Below are 5,717 nucleotides of genomic sequence, written 5' to 3' on the forward strand. Positions count from 1 at the left end.
TCTATATTAGCAAAAACACATTTTATGGTCTTTTTTTTTTTTTTTTTTTTTACAGAGAACCATATTCCAGTATTGAAAGTTTCACAATACAATCATCAAATGAGGGGAATTTTGGACAATAACACTTAAAGCTATATCTTTACTCAAAACGTTTTTGTTTTTTTTTTTGTTTTGGATAGAATGGGGAAAGGTCAGAACCCGTGTCAGGTTTTACTGATAACTGGGGCTCTGTTAGGGGGTTTCCCCCTCACTTTATGTCCTGCTGACAAACTTTTACCTGACAGGTAGTGAAGAAAAATCTGAAACAGTCAAACTGACAACAATAAAAAGCCGACAGGGGTTCTTGCATTCCCCAACTTAACTTCAAAAGCAGGTTCACATCTATGTTTCTGTTTAAGGGATTTCCCCTCACATCTGGTCCTGGGGACAACCTCCTTTTTTTGCCAGACAGGATGTGAAAAAAAAAAATCTCCAATGGAGCTTCTGACGGCAATAAAACCGTTTTCTAATCCTTCACCACTGTATCCAAAAAAAAAGAAACCCCAGTGGCCTTTCATTTACTATAATGCCACCCTTTCAAGCAGCACACAGACCTTTATGGTTTAATGCAGGGCTGTACAAATTCCAGGAGCCAGGCAGCCAAAGGTCCTTAACCGCTTGAAGACCAGGTGTTTAGACCCCCTTCCTGTCCAGGCCATTTTTCAGTGTTCAGCGCTGCAGTACTTTGACGTTTATTCCGTCATGCAAAGCTGTACCGAAATTAATTTTATACAATTTTTTGGGAATAGATAGAGCTTTCTTTTGGTGGTATTTATTCACCACTGGGGGTTTTATTTTTTACTATATTCAGGAGAAATTACTGAAAATTTTGGGAAAAAAAAGTATATATTCTTTATTGTGTAACTTTAAAAAAATTTGGGGGGAAACTTTACATTTTTTTACTATTTTTTTTTTCACTTAACTTTTGTTAAGTCAAACCCCCTTATGTGATAGCAGAAGAGGTGACAGACCCCTAATTTCACCTAGGACCCCCCTGAAGAAGCTGATGATAGCCGGCGGATCGCTTGTATATTAACGGGCATCGCTGCCTCTTTTCAAATAGCAGAGCTTTCCCGCCTTCCCGCTGTATACACGCCCAGTTACATCCAAGTTAAAATTTGCAGCTACTGAGGTTTTCTTTAGTTGTTGTTGTCAATGGAGATGGCTCCTGGAGTGCACAGACGGGCTCCTGAATTACATATTAATATGCTCACTCCTGGTTTAATGCCACCCCCTGCAGCAGCACACAGACTATTCTTATGGTTTAATGCCACCCTCACCAGCAGCACACAGGCCTTTGTTATGCTTTAGTGTCACCCTTCCCAGCAGCACACACACCTTTCCTATGCTTTAGTGTCACCCTTCCCAGCAGCACACAGACCTTTCTTATGCTTTAGTGTCACCCTTCCCAGCTGCACACACACCTTTCCTATGCTTTAGTGTCACTCTCCCCAGCAGCACACAGACCTTTCTTATGGTTTAGTGTCACTCTCCCCAGCAGCACACAGACCTTTCTAAGGCTGGGCACACACCTTACAACCATCGCAAGACTTTTGTCTTGCGATGGTTGTAAGGTACTTAAAAAAAAAACGTATGATCTGCCTATCTTGCATAGGCAGATCGTACTTGCGATGATCACAAGCCACGCCCCCGAGGGGCAGGCTTCCGATGACCGCAATGCCGAACAGGCAGTGTGCACTTGCGCACACCGGCCCGTACGGCTTTTATCGTACGAACATGCCACAAACCCGCCGAACATCGTACGATGCTCGGCGGGTTTTCGAACATGTCCATAAGTTAAAAGTCGTGCAACCTTACAGTGGTAGAGGTCGCACGGCTTCCACACACCTTACGATAATTGTACAATCGCGGGATTTCCCGCGATTATCGTACGATTATCGCAAGGTGTGTGGGGACCTTTATGCTTTAATGTCACTCTCCCCAGCAGCACACAGACCTTTCTTATGGTTTAATGCCACCCTTCCCAGCAGCACACAAACCTTTCCTTTGCTTTGAAGTCAATCTACACCCCCATTTTTTTTGGTGTTATAAACAATGTCATCCCATGAAAGAAGAACACTGAAATTTCTTTCACTTTCCAACTTCTCTGTTCAGTTGCTGGAAGGGAGAAAAGGAAGTCCTTACACAGGGCTGAGGGCTCCCATGTGACAGCACTGTGCTGCTAATTACCAAGCACCAGCATTGTCACATGAGAAAAAGGGGAGTGAGCCACACGTTCCTCCATACTTGCAGCACAGGGTATTTTCTTCACTCTGGGCAGCTGAATAGAAGAGTGGGGGAGAGAAGGAAATGCAAGCATGTACTACTTGGGAGAATGGCAACAAAGCAAACCTGTTGCTTTGCCCTACAACAGCAAAGAGTGTTTCCTTTAATAGCAGTTAAAACAGATAACATTTCATGCCATAGTGTAAACACCTGAATAGTTGGATACACTGAATCATAAAACAAAGCAAAAATCTGTAAGGGCCCATTCACACTGCTACTTTGTCCCATTCACGTTCCATGCGTTAAGCACACACTATCGCACAATCCACCGAGCTTGCAGTACAATGCGTTGATGCAATGCATTGGCATCGATTCTCAATGGCACTCCAACGCACCTCCCGGCGGCCATGTGTTTGCCACGCGTTACTGCAGTACCATGCGTTGCGAAAAAGTAGTACATGCATTGAAAAAAAAAAAAGGAGTAGCACAATGCAGAAGTCTTAACTAAACTGAAACATAGTCATATTATCAACCCAACCTGGGGCACTTTGATACTTGTTATGTGGTCCTTGGGCCCCTGCAGTAAGTAGCCCAAGAGTTGATCTGTTAGGGAACTCTGTTATCTCTAGCAGTCCCATGTAATATGTTTCCAGTCTCTTTCTGTGTCCTGCAGCACCTCTATAGTCTCTGACCACACCTGTAGCATATCCACACTATCTGACCATCTCCTGTAGCATGTCCACAAACAGATTTCCTGTAGCATTAAACATACTTAAAATCGTCCTAAACTCTCAATAATGAATTTAGATCATACAAATATACATTGCCCAGGAAGATTTGTTTTTACAATTTTTCCCCAAGCACTTTCAGTCATCATCATAGTCAGCATTTACAGTCAACAGTTGGCTCCAACTCTCTCAGCTCAGCTTCCCTGAACTTCCTTTTCATTACAAGAACACAAGGGACAGAAGAGTATTCAACATCTGTCCATCTACTGACTTGGAGAAAGGAGGGAGTGCCTGGAAGTGTCTTGCCTTGCTATGCCTGTGTGTTTTGGGGAGAAGTCTCCCTTAAACAGGATGTCAGGACCAGTGATCAGGGGGCCAGCTGATTCTTCAGGAAGCTAAAACATTTAACTATCAAGGTGCAGCATCAATTGAAAGTGATTTGATCAGCATTTGAAACAGCCTAAAAATGTTCTGACTTTAATACGGTATTACTATAGAGCTTAACTATGGGACAAGCAAATATTGTCTAAATATTAGAGGTATGTGTATTCTTCCTTGAATCCTGAAGTGCTTTGTGTATTTGTTCCAGATCTGTACAGTAATCCAGTATGAACTTTCCCTCTGTGCAGGAGTTTTCTGTTATAAAGACCAATTACTATTGTTCTCTCTTTCCTGATACAGGATGACTGGTCTTGTATCCACCCCTTACTGTAGTTTCCTGCAGGCAGGCTGTAGTGGGTGGAACCTGCTAGGCCCCCTCCCACATCTCTGCTGTCTACACAGGCTAGGTACAGCACAGTGATGATAACATCATTTAAAATGGGTTTGCAAAGGCATTTGGTGCACACAAAGTGAATAAATATATTTTGTGGCTATTGAGGAATATATTTTAAAACGAAAGTTTTTGTGCCTGCAGCTCAACGTTATCAGCTATGTACAGCCCTTTGGCCAGAGATGGGCAAACTAGCTGTGGTTAAACTACGAATCCCATGATGCATCTTTCTCTGGGAGTCATGCCTGTGGCTGTGAGAATCTTGCAATGCCAGGTGGGATTTGTAGTTCCACAACAGCTGGAGGGCCAGAGTTTTCCCACCCCTGCCTTTGGAGATGCCACTTGAGGCCCCGTACGCCTTGTAAGTTGACAATAATGTTGACGCTCATAGTTGCCATAGGCCTCATTCGCTGGCCACCGCCACCTGAATAAAAGTACTATAAGCCCAGGCCAATTCAAGCCGCCTGTAACACGTACAAAGCCTTCCAACCTCCATCCATAGCATACTTCTTAATCTCACAGCCATTCTTCCTAGAGTACCAAACAGGATGTGAAGATGGCAAAAGAAAAGCGGGCAACATATGGCCACATAATCTAGCATATGCCGAACTCATCATTAGCAGAACAACAACACAAGATGATTGCTTGACGTCCTGGCACCAAGGTACACAGCACCGAAGGCAGGCTGTGCCCACAGGCAGGCCAGGGAAAAGCAGCAATGATTGAGCTGCTGGAGGGAGGCCTCTCTAATCTCTCCAGCCACAGCCAAGCAACATAAACAATGATGCCAGCACTGTGCCCCCTGCCATCTCCTCAGTCCTCGCTGCCCCTGCCAAGCCACAACTTTCAAGCAGCCATGACAAGAAAAGCACACAAAGAGGCATGTAGCCGGCAGATCATGACAACAGGGTCAAGCAAACAGCAACAGCCCCTGTATGCAGTGACAGCCATGGATCATGATGGCTAGGTGCCCATGGCTGAATGTGGGATCCCTTGTTACTAACCTCTTCCAGGGAGAAGTTTCCAGATGCAGCTTTGTGAATGGTGGGCCAGTCCTCTGATCCTGCACTGAGCACAGCCTGCTTCACCTTTATAAGCAGCCCCAGCAGCAAGCTCCCCTGTGCTCTATGGAGATATTGTCACTGCTCATCACGCTGCATCCTTATGGAGGATCTGTTGAGTTGCTGAAAGAAGGGTGTGGAGGGGGGAGCCTTGAAAAGAGGAGTGGTTGAGAAGCTGCATTCAGGAAATCCCCTTCTCTTCCCAGCACTCGGTGCAATTCAACACACAGGCGGTGCTGGCTGGGATCCTGGAGGAGGAGGACCCAACTTCAGGGGGCAGAGAAGAAGCAGGAGGCAATAATGAGGAGGAGGGGCAGGAGAAGCATCTTGGGAAGGGGAAGGCATGTTTATTTTCCTTCTGCCTCCAGGGATTCTGAGAGACATAATAGAGCTGGAGAAGGAGGGGGGAATGGAGTGCAGTGGAGGCAGCTGCTGTGTGCTCTAGTCAACATGGACAACTTCAGAGCTGCTTGCTATAGGGAGATGTGAGCTTAGCAGATGACAAGATGATTCAATAACCAGTGATAAGTGCTGTGAGCAATTACAGTTCACTTTACTAAAGCTGCCTTTACACTGTTAGAATTTTGTATGAACGTTCATACAAAAATTATTCGATAGTGCCATCAGCGACTTGACGATGGTCGTTCGAAAGTTCAATTGTTTTTAATATTCCACTTTGGAATGAAGGAAAACCTCATTATATTAGGGTATACACAGCTAGAAATTCGAATGAACGAAATCGGCTTTCTAATCGTTAAAGGGGTCAAATCAATGATCGATTGATGGAAAAAGTAAGAGCACATTGGAAAGTTTTGTTTGATCAAATAAAACAAAGAATGTGGTTTTCGTTTGGTAAACTCCATTCATTCCAAAGTTGAATGATAAATGAAA

General features: G+C 44.4%; 1 protein-coding gene across 1 annotated transcript in view; it reads right to left on the bottom strand.

The window, feature by feature from the left end:
• CUEDC1 (CUE domain containing 1) overlaps nt 1–5,092 on the bottom strand; it is an 87,395-nt gene extending 82,303 nt beyond the window's left edge. Inside the window, exon 1 of the mRNA XM_018556898.1 lies at nt 4,770–5,092. The gene's annotated coding sequence lies outside the window, so the exon portion shown is untranslated. The remainder of the gene's footprint in view (nt 1–4,769) is intronic.
• Between the last annotated feature and the right edge of the window lie 625 nt (nt 5,093–5,717).

Source organism: Nanorana parkeri, unplaced genomic scaffold, assembly GCF_000935625.1.
Source record: "Nanorana parkeri isolate BGI_ZX_2015 unplaced genomic scaffold, ASM93562v1 scaffold257, whole genome shotgun sequence".
Taxonomy (NCBI): domain Eukaryota; kingdom Metazoa; phylum Chordata; class Amphibia; order Anura; family Dicroglossidae; genus Nanorana; species Nanorana parkeri.